The sequence below is a fragment of the Podarcis melisellensis genome (genome assembly GCF_964234715.1).
Source record: "Podarcis melisellensis genome assembly, chromosome: Z".
NCBI lineage: Eukaryota > Metazoa > Chordata > Lepidosauria > Squamata > Lacertidae > Podarcis > Podarcis melisellensis.
The window spans coordinates 27,266,227-27,281,903 of NC_138547.1; the positions used below are offsets into that span (position 1 = coordinate 27,266,227).

Genomic DNA, 15,677 nt, shown 5'->3' on the forward strand with positions numbered 1-15,677 from the left:
TGCATGAGGGGCACCTGGAGAGTCAGATTCAGCAGCCTGGACCCGGTGCATGGTCCGGGTTGTGGCTCTGATACGGCAGCCGCATCTCCCCAAGCTAATTGAATGCGAGGCTCAGATTTCCTCGCCCATCCTTCTCTTCCTACGGTCGTTCTCAAGGATCCTCGGGGTCTGCCAGCGGCAGTCTTCACCTGTTGCTTTTCTCCCCAATAATCGGCGTGTGTTTCGCTGCACCCTCTTGGCTGACACCGCCCGCCTCCTCTCCTCCCTTCTCCTCCCTAGCCCCCGCCGCCGCCGCGGAGCGTCGCTTGCCGCTTTCTCCCCGGATTCCCAGCTTAGCGGCATTTCTCCCCCTTTGCGCATTCTGTGGCCCCCATCCACCCATCTCCCAGTCTTTCGCAACCCATGAATATGGGTGTTTTCTGGGGAGAAGCAAGGAGACGGTGAAGACGGATCTGAGCAGTGTGTGTGTGACAGAGAGAGACTGGAAAATATTCCCACTTCCACCTCCCTTTTCGCCGCTTCTCGTCGAATTCCCTTTCTCCCATTTTGCGCTCTGTTCCCCATCCGAAGTAAGGATTGTCTCTGGGGAAAGCCTTCCCTTCACTTCCCGGTTAGAATTGGGCTCCTCTGCCCACTTCCCTAAATCCCTCCCTCCCGCCTTCTTTCTCTGCTTTCCTCCCAGTGCACCTGCACAAGAGTCTGGCAGCAGGTGAAGGCAGAGGCTTCGGCATCGGCAGCGCGCATGTCCTTCCTCCTCTCCCGGGCATGCTCATTAGCGGCCGAGGAGGCAAACCGCTCTGAAGGGATCGGGTTCTCTGCTGCCAGTCTGCCCGGCGCAGAGCGGCTGGGTGTGCAAAGGCGAGAGAGCGAGAGCAGTGACAAGGCAGCAGACGCGGCTGGGGAAGCTTCGCGTTTCCGAAGCAGCCTGTCTGCCTTTGCGGTCAAGCCGGGGTCTCCTCTCTCTGCTTTTGGCGCTGAGTCGCCCCTGCGAGGAGGACTGGGAAGGGGAGGAGGGATGATGATGCGGGCAATCAGCAGCAGCTGCATCCTCGGCTATGTGGATTTATATTCGCCTTCAGCGTAGCTGCCGCGCCGGGGAGAGGCACGACGAGGGCAGCAGCATCGGCAGCCGGGCGCGATGGCTAGCCACCGGAGCCGCGCGGGGTGGAGGCGGCGCTGCTGCAGGAGCAGCAGCAGCAACTGAAACTTCCACTGGGCAAGCAGGTAAGTTTGGCTCGAGGGGGAGGAGGAGGAAGAAAAAGAAGAGGAAGAGGAGGGTTGGCTGGCTGGCTGGCTTGCGCGATGGAAGAGCTTGTGCGCGCGCCCTTGGAGATGCGATGGTCCCTTTCCCTCTCCTCTACCTCGACTCCGCTCTAACTGGACTTGACACGTCCGTGCGTGTGTGTCTGTGTGTGTGCGCGCGTGGGTCTGATGTTGCAGGAGGAGAACAACGGGAAGTCACAATCAATAAGGCTGCAATCCTGAGCTCACTTACTAGGTAGTATAACATGCTCAATTGGACGCGGTGGGGCTTGCTTTCGGTATGAATTATGCGCAGGATATGCTCTGTGTAAGTCAGCCGAGATCTCTTAAGGACACTCCGACACTTCTGCTGCTGGGATCGCGACACGCACGCGCGCACCCCATGCACACAAGCGTAGTGCAAACCCGCAGGAACCTTGCACACATCTTCCAACCACCCTTGAATTGTAGGTGGAATCCCCGCTTGAAATAAATAACCGAATGTTGTACACCAGGTGGTGTAGATTGGATGCACAGTCCCTTTGCTCGGACCTGGCATATGTGGATTGATGGGTGCTGTGGGTCAAGTCAAGGTGCAACAGTGTGTATTCGGGTGGTGGTGGTGGGAGAGTGATAATAATCCATCAAATACTCCATGTAAGAGAATCTCACATTCATGAACATATGCTTAGCGTGATGTGCTGCATTTTTTTAGACCCATGTGTCCAGCTTTGTGTGCAGGAACAGCAACTTTTGCCTGTAGACTGGTGTGCAACTTTGGTATTGTCTGTGTTCTAACATTTGCACTTCACATTGTGGATTTTTTATGTGCTGCAGATTCTAAATGTGTCCAATTGCACACACATACACTGGAAAGATGCAGTAATAGACTGAAGTGTATTTGATTGTCATGTTTATAATTGAATTTGTACACTGTAAATTGCAGCGTGTGAGAGACGTACAGCTCTTTAAACAGATCGGTAGGCTATATACTGTATATACAATCAGAAATTATGTAGTATGTGTTTTAGCTATCTCCTAACATTTATTTTGCCTATAGGGGGTCCCCTTTGCTCACAGTTGTTGTATTATTGTCCTTTTATTACTGTAACTGTAGGTGCTATGTGTGTTCCTTTTAATTAATGTGTTTTTCTCTGGGATACTCTCACGTCAGAAAGATATTCCCTCTCAGGCCCAGATAGGAGTTCAGCTTTTTCATGTTATATGAGTATAATGATATTCAGCACTTGCATTTCTCTATCATCTCCCCCCCCCCCCAAAAAAAAAATCAATTTAAATTATCCGTATTGCTTACAACAACCTTGTAAGGCAGTTCTTTGCTTTCATCTCCTTGTCGTGGATGAAGTGATGGGATGGTGGGTTGCCTAATGAGTTCATGGGTTGAGATTTGAACTCTGGGCTCCTGGCTTTGCACTCTCATAACTGCTACAGTGTTGGCTCTAAAGCAGACATACTGGCTTTATTTGTCTTTATTAAAAGTGTGTCACAACACAACCATGAGCTTTCAACATTTTTAAAGTCAGCAGAAATTCAATTATTTACTGACTTGAAATTATAACTTAGCTGGTGGGAAGGAATTTGTGGATGTGCTTTACGGATGTGCTTTACTAACAGTTAAGTGAAGACAGTCTTTAAGGGGAAAAAAGAGTGTTGCTTCAAGGTGTGGCAATATATTTCTCTCCAAGTTCCAGGGTCTTTGTGAAATCCAGGTTAGGGTGAATGAGAAGGCAGCTCCTAGTGACCTCTCCTTGCCTTCGTTTTCTCCTTCACCTTTCCCCAGCTACTTTCCAGTCTTCCTGGTGATATGCTTAGCAGTTTCCTCACTCTCGGCACCTCTGGTCATTTTCACTTAACACTTGCAATCCATCAATCAATGCAGGTGCTCTCATACACTCTTAGCTTCCTGCAATTGCTTCTGCTGGGCATTGAAAAAAACCGTTGGGTTCATTATTTGGAAATGAATGATGATAGTAGCCGTTGTGTGTGTAGGAGGGAGAGCTTGCAGTTGTATTTTGTCTACGGTGGAGTGGAGCTCAAGCAAGCTTCAGCGGCTCTAATCAGCACCAGTAGAAGCATGTGGTTTTGATGGTGGAGTCTTTTTAATCAGACTTTCCCTTCCCCACCCCCAGAGGAAGGGGGCTTACTTCTGGGCAGATCAATATAGGACTGCACTAAATGATCATTTTATATCCTATGGTTGCAGTTTACAAATACTCAGAAATCTATCTTGGTTGTATGGAGCCCTTCTCTGCAGCTTAATTGTTGAGATGGATGACCTGTAGTGTAAATTTGTTAAGTCTTCAAGGTGCCACGAGACTCTTTGTTATAGTGTCAAAAATAAATCCAGCTGCCGACATTGCCCTGAAGACGCATCAAATATGCCTGTTTTGACTCTGGGTGCATTTGCGGAAATAACGGCAAGTGTGCTTATGTGTTTGCATTTCTCTGTCTATTAATTACTTGAACTAAACAACACAGCACAGAATTGATTTCATATGTGCACCCACATCCCTAGCTGTGGCAAACAGAACAGCGTAGGAATATGAACTACTGAGGAATATTAACAGTGAGCAAGCTAGCTACTGAATGAGGAGGAAAAATATTTTTTTATTATTATTGGAATTTATTTTTCCATCTTTCTCCCACATGCTGTGCATCCTTTCTGAGATGCAATTCTATGCTCTGATTGTTTTCGAGTGAAGGGAAAGTATCTTGCCATGTGAACTATGTGATGTTTTATATGCCCATCTTCTAAATAAAATATACTAAATTAAAGGAATGTCTTCAGCTTTGTAGAATAAGGTCCCAGATATTTATTAAGATGTACAGGATGTGTATATAAAGCACATGACAGAAGCATTAAACAGTAGGTTTCTCCTACATGTTCTTATGATACATGGATTTAAAAACATATTTGATGGTCTTGCTCCTTCCCCTGATAAGTATTAAATTGTAACTGGTAGTAGAAGTTTTGGGCTGCACTCAAATAATTTTTACACCTATTGAAATTAATGTACCAAAGTTAACCACATTCATTAATTTAAATGGGTTTACTCTGAGTAGGACTAGCATTGCATACAACCCTTTGCAGTCCTCTCCCCACTTTCCTGAGAGTAAGCTTTACTTAATACAGTGGGACTTATTTCTGGGTAGAATAGAATATCTGCATAGGATTGTGCAGTTAATGACTTGCACTGCATTAAGAAGGTTGCAGTCCTCACTTCACTTACCTGGGAGTAAGCTTCATTGAGTTCAGTAGGAATGAACTCTGAGTACACATTCTTAGGATCATGCAGCATGTCCCATTGTTCAGTGGAGTTACTCTCGGGAAAATGGGAAGAAGATTGCAGCCTTTTTATTTCATACCTGCCTGCAGTGTATTAAAATTGGTAAGCTTAGAAAAAACCAGTAGCCTTGAACTTCATAGTAATACTTTGAGCAGTGTTTATGGCATTATTTTGTACTGCTTAGAGCAATCAGTGTAATGAGTGTAAAACTCAGGATTCCACACTCCACAGATAAGGACACTTACCTGGAAATTTTTAAAGTAGCATTAATTTTCATTGGGACAGGGAGCAAAATCCCAGCCCTTGCCCACATTCTTTGATGAGTTGTCTCAATGCACTGGATAATAAGGTTAAAAGCAAACAAACACTACCTGAACATTTCTGAAGGAAATTCTCTCCCAAAGACACACAAATCTCCACAAGCGTAAAGATTTTCCACTATCATCTGTTGCCAGTATGCAGCCTGTTTGCTTTTATATCACATTATTAATTTCTTTCCCCCACCCATTCTGCACAGATACTTTGCTTCCTCCAAACCCACCTGCAATTATCATTCTCTTGCAATCCAGCTAGTAATTAGTAGACTAGATGGCTTAGATATGCAGATGATAAAAGATATTGTGTTCTTGTGTTGAGGCAGTGTTTGGTATAATAGTGATACAGTTAGCTGTGAAGCGGTACTATAAAGCCTTCTAGCACATCCGAAGGGGGGAAATCTTTTTTGGAAATGGATTTTAATTGAGGGGAAATGACTTGACTGTCCCTCTGAAGTGGAAAATGAGGACAAAATGTTTTGAGAGTTGATGATATCCCCCCACCCCCGGTTGTTGTTGCCAGCAAGGAGGTGCATAATGAAGATGAATTTCTGTCTCGTAATACATCTGCAATCTGGTTTCAGGGTTAGTGCTGTAGAAGGATTCTGTGCTCATGCTTCATACTTCTTCCTGCATGCCTGTAAAAATGTTTTTGGTGCATTCTTGCATACATCCTGTTTGTCGCCACCTTTTTTGTGGTCTGTCATTTTACTACAGGGGTCAGGAGCATTTTTTCAGCCTGAGGATTGCATTCTTTCATGGGCAACCTTACTTGGGTAGGGTGGAGCTCATGCAAATGATGGGTGGGGCCAGAGGCAAAAATGGGTGGGGCAGTTGTCACAACTCTTACCTTTTGTTCAAAGCTGCATTCCAACCATGCAAAAGTAAGAGGTCTTTTAAAAATCTGCTTTTATTTACTGCATTTATATCCCTGATTCTTCTCCAAGAAGCTGAAGGTGGCACACATGGTTCTCCCCAACATCCTTTAATCCTCACAACAACCCTGTGAAGTAAGTTAAGCCGACAGGCAGCCCAACGTCACTCAGTGAGCTTCATGACTGAGTCAGGATTTGAACCCTGGTCTCCCAGGTCCTAGTCTGATGCTCTAACCACTACACCACATTCACTCTCTTTTACACCCACACCTACCCACCCCTCCATCCTAGCCAGGAAAAAGAAGTTCGTGGAGTATTTCCTGGAAGAGGTGTTGTGGCCTCAGGAGAGTTCCAGGGGCCAGTTAGAAAGGTCTTGAGGGCCACGTTAATATCCCTGGGTCTCAGGATCCCCACCCCTGCTTTAGACAGGAGTGTCAGAGGGCCAGGTAGATGTGATGTTATTGATTTCTTTAGTCTCTGTGTGCTGTTGTGTGTGATTGTTAAACAAATATGGAAGGGGAGAGTAGAAGCATATTGGGAGCATGGCATGGCAATGTGTAACCTTTCCCCCCCCCCACCCCATGGTCCTGGTCTGTATCATCCCCACCCCCTGCCTGGTATTAGAATAGGATGAAAGCTCCCACTTCTGCCAATGAGAGCATTTCCCTCATCGCAAAGAGCAGACATAGAGGCTTTGGATCAGAACCATGGTACAGGCAAAGAGCTGCCTCAACTCAATTTGTCACTGTTCCAATCTGGTGTCTTTTCCCAACCTGCAATCTGTTGTTGTTGTTGTTGTTGTTGTTGTTGTGTTTGTTTGATTAAAAAAAAACATGCAGGGGCTAAAGACATGAATAATGTTTTATCTAATTTGGTCCTTATTCTGCAATCTTCCTTGCCCTTTAGTCTCTGGGAATATGTGGGGATCAGTGGAATGGTTTGAGATGTTTTCCATTTGTTTCAGTGTTGTGCATAGCAGTCTGGATTACAGCGTTTTTCACCATTGCACTGCTTTTCACTGACCTGGATGCTGCACTGTGTGGGTTTAATGAACATGAGATGGAAGTCCTTCATTCAAATTTGAGGTCAACCATGCACTCATCATGGATGCAGGTGGCGCTGTGGGTTAAACCACAGAGCCTAGGGCTTGCCGATCAGAAGGTCGGCGGTTCAAATCCCCGTGACAGAGTGAGCTTCCGTTTCTCAGTCCCTGCTCCTGCAAACCTAGCAGTTCGAAAGCACGTCAAAGTGCAAGTAGATAAATAGGTATCGCTCCGGTGAGAAGGTAAACGGCATTTCCATGCACTGCTCTGGTTCTCCAGAAGTGGCTTAGTCATGCTGGCCACATGACCCAGAAGCTGTACGCCAGCTCCTCGTCCAGTAAAGTGAGATGAGCGCCGCAACCCCAGAGTCGTCCACAACTGGACCTAATGGTCAGAGATCCATTTTCCTTTACCTATGTACTCATCACAGAATTTAAGGCAAACCATGTATTTGTAAAGGAACTTCAGTCTACCATGAAATCTTGCTTGTAGAGTATATCAGGAAAGAGTAACCTAACAACAACCTTTTGAGGTAGGTTAGTACATAAGAACAGCCTGCTGGATCAAGTCTAGGCCCATCTAGTCAAGCATCCTGCTTTCACAGTGGTCCACCAAATGCCTGCAGAATCCGAGCACAAGAGCACTCTTCCCTCCTGTGTATTCCAGCAACTTATATTCAGAAGTTATACTGCCTCCGATCACAAAAACAAAGCAGAGCGAACATGGCTAGCAGCCATCCATAGCCTTCTCTACTATGAATTTGTCTAGTCTGCTATTATAGCCATCAAAGTTGGTGGCTATTACTTCATCCTGTGAAAGTGAGATCCATTCACAATGTGAATAAATCTTGGGCTGAGATAACAGCTGGTCCAAGGTCATCCCTTGAGCTTCATGGTGGAATGGGGATTTAAACCTCATTTGTGAATATATAAGTTGGAAGCCACATTGGGAGTTTTTGATGCTGAAAGGCAGCATACAAACATTTGAACTCAAACCTGGTCTGAAACTTGAAGCAATGCAGCACACTAGGTGTCATCTATGTGAATAGATCTGAGCAGGTAAGGAAGACCCTGCTGATATGGTAGGTGATGTTATTAGAATGTTCCGTGTTTATTAGAATGCCAGAGAGAACTGGGTTCAACATCTACTCAGGCTGTGGAGTTCACTAGGTTATCTAACACATATACTCCCATTTCCAGCTTCCTGCGCTTCAGTTAAAGCCCATGGGGAAATGTCACGAATTAACTCCTCCCATGGAACTTTTTCAGATCAGGAAGTGTGGGCAATTGGGGAGACTACTGAGTGCTAGAGAAACGATCATTGGGAAGGAAAACACCCAACCCATCTACCTCACCATCACCCCATCTGCACTATAATGCAGTATTATACTACTTTGATAGTCATGGCTACCCTCAAAGAATTCTGGGAACTGTAGTTAGTTAAGGGTGCTGAGAGTTGTTAGGAGATACCCTATTCCCCTTGCAGAGCTACCATTCCCAGAATTCTCTGAGAAAAATTGTAGCTCTTTGAGGGGAAAAGAGGTCTCCGTAACAACCCTTAGCATCCTTAACCAGCTAGAACCCCCAGGATTCATTGAGGGAAGCAATGACTGTTTAAAGTGGTACATGAGTTTTAAATGCATGATGCAGATTTGGCCAAGTGATAAGGTTGCTCAAGCTTGCACAATAATTATAAAGCACCCTGCGGTGGAAAAAACAGAAGCTTCTTTTGTGGGGAAAGAAACCTTTTGATAAACTGTAGGGCATTTTTCACACAGCATTAGTCTGAAGCGGCAGGTGCATGTATCTCTCTCTCTCTCTCTCTCTCCCTCCCTCCCCAAAATGTGGATTGTGGAATTTACCTTTAAATGGCTAGGCAAAACGAGAACTAGCTAGAATTCAGTCCAGTTCAGGCATTTGTGAGGAGAGGAGACCATGTTCTGGTTGCTTTCAGACAACCTGTTCATTGAGTAAGTTTGCACAAAGTTTGCTAGGAAGTTAGATGGAGATGGCTATTAAGGGTTCATTCCAATCTGTTTGCTGGGAGCTTATCTGATGTTACATAGAATGATTGTGGTTTCACATCATTTTCCATATTGCTAAAAGTTTCATGGGGAGAGGGCAGATTTATTGTGCAAGAGCGTCAAAGCAACTTTGTGAAACTTTCACTTGTGAGTATGTGATTGAATTTCTGCTGAAAATGGTGAAAACCTGGATGTGCTCTTTCTACTTGCACCCCTCTCTGTTTGTTCAATGATAACTCTCTGCAGCAGGTAAGACTTTTGTACCCTAGGAGGCTCCTGTTGAGAAAATCCTGGAAAATCAAGGTTCCAGGGTTCCACTGTAATTCCAAGAGCAGTCACAAAATCTTTCAGTTTGTTTCAATGTATCTCTGTTGTGCCCTTCAGCCAAAAGCAGTTCCTGGGGCAGTTTACAAGAACAGAATACAACAATAAAAATTGGTGCCATAAAAAGAAACAAGAAAATGAAATTGTAGTGAAAAGCAGGAGAGGGGGAGTTTAAGCCCCAAAATTTAGAAAGCCTGAACAGTATGATAACATCATCAACAACAACATCGTCAACAATTACACTACCTGTTAGCCCTGAAAAGATAGCAAAGAAGGTGGAGGGAGTTCCATAAATGAAGCACCACCACTAAAAAGACACTCTGCCCTGTTTCCACCCACCTGATTAGCCTCTGCATAGAAAGCTATTCATAGGTTGCAGTGCTGGACTGTGGAGATGGTGTGTTACCTACTCAGGTGTAGGATTATGAGAGTAGGATAATTCAATAGCACTCAGAGCATGTATACAGAAAACTTCAGTATTTTTTATTGTATGTGCACATGCATGTCCATACACACCACGTTTTTTAGCAGAATTTTTAGCAGTGCCAGGCAGCAGCAGCAGAAGAAGAAAACTGGGGAGCATCAATGGGGGGAGGCTGTGGGGAAGCTGTTGCTTAATGGTGAAGCCACCTGCCTTGCTTGCAGAAGGTCCCAGGTCAAATCCCTGGCATCTTCAAGTAGGGCTGGGAGAGACTCCTGACTGAAATCCTGGAGAGCTGCTGCCAGTCAGTGCAAATTATACTGAACTAGAGGGAATAGTCAGACTGTTGGTCCAGGTTTCTATGTTCCTGCTTTGGGCTTCTCCCAAGTGTCTGGTTGGTGACCGTGGGAAGCAAGATTTGATTCAATAGTCTTTGGTCTGGCCCAGCATGGCTGCTCTTGTGTTCCTACTGACCCTCCAAGTGTCCCTATTTTCCAGGGACATCTCTGATTTAGAGAAGCCATCTCGGTTTCTGATTTGAAGAAGAAGAGGAGGAGTTTGGATTTGATATCCCGCTTTATCACTACCCTAAGGAGTCTCAAAGTGGCTAACATTCTCCTTTTCCTTCCTCCCCCACAACAAACACTCTGTGAGGTGAGTGAGGCTGAGAGACTTCAGAGAAGTGTGACTAGCCCAAGGTCACCCAGCAGCTGCATGTGGAGGAGCGGAGACACGAACCCGGTTCACCAGATTACAAGTCCATCGCTCTTAACCACTGCACCATGCTGGATCTCAGAATGGCTCTCTGATCCCAAAATGTCCCACTTTTCCTTAGGAATGTCCCTATTTTCATTGGAGAAATGTTGGAGGGTATGGAGTTATCTGACCCCCGAGCCACCCAGAGTGGCTGGGGCAACCCAGTAAGATGTGTGGGGTATAAATAGCATTATTATGGAATGGAAGATCCCTATTTTCATCAGAGAAATGTTGCAGGGTATGTTCCTATGTTATTCAGTTGAGCTTTTATTGGTTTAAGCAGGAGTGGTAAGTACCTGCTTAAAAGCTTCCCACTGAAATCAATGAAGCTTCCGTGTGCTTTACTCTTTGTGGATTATATCTAACATAGGTGGTGGGGAGAGGGGAGATATTTGTTTCAGACTCTCTAATTAGAACATATTTCTCATGGAAGCATTTCAGTGTTAAGGCAGATCAAGCAGTGCTGAGTGATTTGTATGCTTGCTCTCCTCCAATTTAAATAGTGAATTACAAAATGTCAACCTTTCTAATGCTTCTTTGCAAACAGTACATACACCGCAGGGTTGTTTGTCTATAAATTTTCATAAAGTATCTTTTGAATAATACATTTTTGAAACTGTTAACCTTATCATCAAAGTCTGAGGAGGAGGAAGAAAATATGTCAGGCCCAAGGTCCTCATCCCACAAGATTGATCCTTGCATGGAAGCTGGCTGTTGTGTGCAGTTTTGTTTTCTGGTTTAAAGCCTACATAAAGGGAATCCATGTCTGGTGAGCAGTTGCCTCTTGAACTAATAACCAGCGCAGTTAATTTGCACTATCAAAGACTATTGGCTTTGCTAGGTGACCTGATTCTCATGCTCACCAGCATTTGTGTGAGGTACCAGAGTAAGCTCAATATGCCTGCTTATATTACCTATTTCCAGGGGGTCCTATAAACTGTGCCACCTTTGGGCAGCTGGCTACCCCAGAAGGATGACCCCAAAGGACCCCTTCTCCATTTGTTCTCTGAGAGTTGTGAATATAAAAATGATGGTCACGCCCTTGCCACACCTCTGAAGGGCAAATGTCCTTTGGGTTACCCTTCTGGGGTAGCAGAAGCAGAGTTGCCCTTCAGAGGTGGGACAAGGGCGTGGCCATCATTTTTATATTCACAACCATCATAGTAGGGTTTTTAGATGGCTATACACTCTAGTAAGGGTAGGGGCTAGAGGAAGCTAGTAGCTGAGTATTAACTGGCCCTCTGTAAGGAGCCTTTTATACAGCTGCCCAAGACACTAGTTATTCTAACAGCATTAAGTGGATCATGGCATTATTGGATCTTTTGTGCCTATGTTGTGTAGTGCTTAGTGTCAACTGTGCTTGTCTCATGTACCCACTCAGCCATAAAGGTCATTGGGTCAGTTTCTTACTCTCATCTTCAGCTACCTTGCAGGATTTGTGGGGAGGAGAACCATGCACTCTGGTTTTTGTTCCTTATGGGTAAAGGCAGACCATAAATGTGCTAAATAACTTGTTTTGTAATTTAATTGTAAGCTACTTTGGCTCCTGGCTGGAATCTTGGATATAAATATAATATTAGTTGAGATAATATTACCCCTTCTTCTTTAAAGTAGGCCGTAGCCAACAAAGTCCTACTCTGTAAAGTTAATGGACCTAAGTTGGTCTTGTCCCTTCAGTGGGTCTACTCTGAGTTGGATACAGCATAGAATGCTTAAATTCAATAGTTAAAATTAAAAACCCAAGTGGGACCTTGGACAATAGATTGTCGCAGCATAATCACATGCTCCTGCTCAGAATGTTAGTCATACTCTTTTCCAGGCTACCCCATTCCATTTCCTATCTACCTCAATTCCTTCCCAGTTTCTTCCTGCCCAAACAGGCACTTGGCATTCTACAACTACTGAGCATGCATGGTCCTCAACAAGTTGCTTTGAGTCATTCCTCCTTATGGTTCTACCCCCAATATATATGTATGTATATGTGTGTGTGTGTCTGTGTGTATACACATTCATACTTGTGCAGTATTGTGTTTCTTCCAAGCCTGCTAATACCTCCTTCTTGTGTATGAATGGTGGCGTTTTGACTTCGGAAGGACTGGCACTTGGAGAATTGAGTTTGCTATTAGTATATGTGAAATTCTATTTCAGGCATACGTTCCCTTTCTTCCTCTGCCTGTTTAAGTAAACAGACTTTAGGTCGGGGTGTCAGAAACCTCCCAACGCATTGATTTTAGACTATAGCCTTACCAAAAATACAAAAATGAAGGCGCAAAGCCATCTTTGTCTCTGTCTACTGTTGTCTTACTTCTTGTTTCCATGTGAACGGTGAGTGGAATGTGGCAAACTGGATAGAAATTTCAAATTAGGGATGACTTAAAAATCTTTTTTACCCTATTTCTTTCTTGTCAGGCCCCTGTTACCATGGGAACTGGTTCAGAAAGGCAGCGGGTAGTCAGCGGTTGAGTGAGAAGTGTTACCCGCTACACTTGGATTCTAGCTGCCTGTTGAGCAAGATTTCAAGCTTACCGAAAAGCACAGCCTATGAGATAAAAAAAAAGGGGGGGGGAAGATGAAGTCTTCTTAAAGGCAGAGAGGACCCCTCTAGTTGGGCTACCCACATTCCATGCCAAAGAAAATCTGAATCCTTCACTGAGCAGTGTGTGAATTAAGCAAATCTTCATGCTCTCTATATCCTTGCAACAATTTCAGTCCACTAATCTTGAACTGGGCAGGACTTAGGATGCCTTGTGTCATCTGAAAGGGGTTGGTGCTGTTTTATTTATTTATTTATTAATGTATATGCCACCTTTCCTTGATAATCTCAGGTTGGGTTACAACAATTTCTGTGTAAAACAATACAATACAATACAGTACAGTACAATACAATAAAACCAGGATGTGGGTGTGTGCAAATTAAAAAGCCTTGCAATAGTGGCAAATGCTATAGAAGCTCACTCTGATCCTTTATTGGGGACCTCTTCTCAAACACTCGCAAAATCCAGACTGAGTTGCCCCATCCTATGACCCGTGCAAAAGGCTGGTTTGGGTGCTTTCTGAGAATTCACAGGGCACTGACTACATATATTCAAGCCTACCTCTGTATCTTAAGCACTAAAAATAAATCTTTATGGAAAGAAGCTTACCAGGTTGCTCATTTTCCTGTGTCGAAACATAATGCCAAATGGTTACACTCCTGAACAGCCATAAGCTTTGGACTTGGACGCTCCTTCCTCCCTTCACTCCACACATGTTGGGAGTAGATGGATAATAGGTGAAACCTATGCCCTTGCCAAGCTCGGTCCTAATAGCAAATATTTTTTTGCAGCTAACCAGGAACCAAAGCTTCTAATCCTTTCCCCCTTTATTTAAGTACCCTTCACCATATGGTCCCATGGCTTCACCTTCAAAAACGTAGTGAAAGAGTTACAGATAGGTAGCCGTGTTGGTCTGCCATAGTCAAAACAAAAAAAATTCCTTCCAGTAGCACCTTAAAGACCAACTAAGTTAGTTCTTGGTATGAGCTTTCGTGTGCATACACATTTTGGTATCTGAAGAAGTGTGCATGCACATGAAAGCTCATACCAAGAAGTAACTTAGTTGGTCTTTAAGGTGCTACTGGAAGGAATTTTTTTTTTGTAGTGGAAGAGGTAAGTCTTCACCTTTCTCCTCAAAGAGTGTAATGCGAAGGTGAGACTCAACCTTGTGGGAAAAGAATGTCTGAACACTACTGGTAAGTTTCTATGGACTGCTAAACTCAGAAAGCAGTCCCATGGGGCTGAGGGGAGTTGTAGCCCAAATCCTGTAAAAGAGACCAGATTTGGAGAAGGCTGATTTAGAGACTACTGAAGGTTTGTGACAGTTAAGCCTTATAATATGATGATAATTTCTTCTTCTCTTATTAAGAAATTGCCAAAGCATTCTTCTCTCTTGTTTTCTCTTCATGACTGTCCTGATTTCTCTCTGAATGGCATCTGTTTTAATTTGTATGTGGCATGTAATAAAGCAATAGGTGCAGAGTAGATAATAATAATATTTATTATTATTAAATAAGAATAACCTGGCACCTGCAAGGGTGAAACTTATTTTTTAATCATTTCTTATGAAAAGTTTTCAACATAAAATTCAATAAAAATCCCACTAACCTAGAAAAGAAAAAAGAGAAAGAAGGAAAAATAAGGAAATGAAGGAAATAAGGAAGAAGAGAAAGAAAACAACAAAAAGGAGATTGCAAATCCCTCTGTCGAAATTATATATTAACCGTTATTCCACACATAGAAGAGTAAATCCTCCTAGCTCTCACCTGAGAACTGCCCCCTCTTCACCCAGCCTCCCACCCTGGAAAATCAAGGCTGAAGTGTCTGTTAAGCTATGCCTGCTGTGTGCCCCATCTGCAAATGTTAAAATTGCAGCACTTTCACTCCATATTGAAATGTGCTTTGTGTTTTGTGAAGTTCATAGAAGCAATGAAATCTTGAGTGCACCCATTGGCTGAGAATGGTGTGGTGCCTTAGAATGTTCCATGAATATTCTTTAGTGATAGAGAATTAAAGAAGGCTACATGGAATGTTCAAGGACATTCTCTCCTCTGAGTGAAGTGATAGAGCAGTTGAGTTGGAACTGAAAACAGCACCATGCTAGGAGAATCTGTGCTGGCAAGATAGGATTGCTGAGAGAGAGAAAAGAACCCAGGAGCTGAGCTAAAAAGCTCAGGATGGTAAACCTTCCTCAAAAATCCAAGTGAGGTAGGTTGGTGATGAGCCCAAGTGAGCATTTGTGTCTCCCCAGTCTAAATCTGCCACAACAGGAAAGTGAAGGTGCTGGGATCAGTGGCAGACTGAGATACAGAAGTCAGAGTAAATAGAAGCCTAAGGAAATGAGAGGTAAATATGATGGATAGATTATGCCAACTGATGGGTCCTGATTTTTATTTACACAACTTAAGGCATAATGTAGCATACAGTCAGAGGCCCTGATGGTCTCAACTTGGGATAATAATAATAATAATAATAATAATAATAATAATAATAATAATAATAATTTATTATTTGTACCCCGCCCATCTGGTTGGGTTTCCCCAGCCACTCTGGGCGGCTTCCAACAAAGATAAAAGATACACTGAAATGTCACATATTAAAAACTTCCCTGAACAGGGCTGCCTTCAGATGTCTTCTGAATGTCAGGTAGATGTTTATCGCTTTGACATCTGGTGGGAGGGCGTTCCACAGGGCGGGCGCCACTACCGAGAAGGCCCTCTGCCTGGTTCCCTGTAACCTGGCCTCTCGCAGTGAGGGAACCGCCAGAAGGCCCTCGGAGCTGGACCTCAGTGTCCGGGCAGAACGATGGGGGAGGAGACGCTCCTTCAGATATACTG

At 44.1% G+C, this 15,677-nt stretch overlaps 1 protein-coding gene across 11 annotated transcripts in view; it reads left to right on the forward strand.

Moving 5' to 3' along the window:
• The first annotated feature begins 731 nt into the window (after positions 1 to 731).
• Positions 732 to 15,677, forward strand: part of TENM1 (teneurin transmembrane protein 1) — a 391,653-nt gene continuing 376,707 nt past the window's right edge. For 10 of the 11 annotated variants that reach the window (XM_081897279.1, XM_081897280.1, XM_081897290.1 and 7 more), the window contains exon 1: positions 732 to 1,224. The gene's annotated coding sequence lies outside the window, so the exon portion shown is untranslated. Of the gene's footprint in view, positions 1,225 to 1,480; positions 1,499 to 15,677 lie in introns of those variants that run through there. The other variant, XM_081897286.1, reaches the window with a different exon arrangement.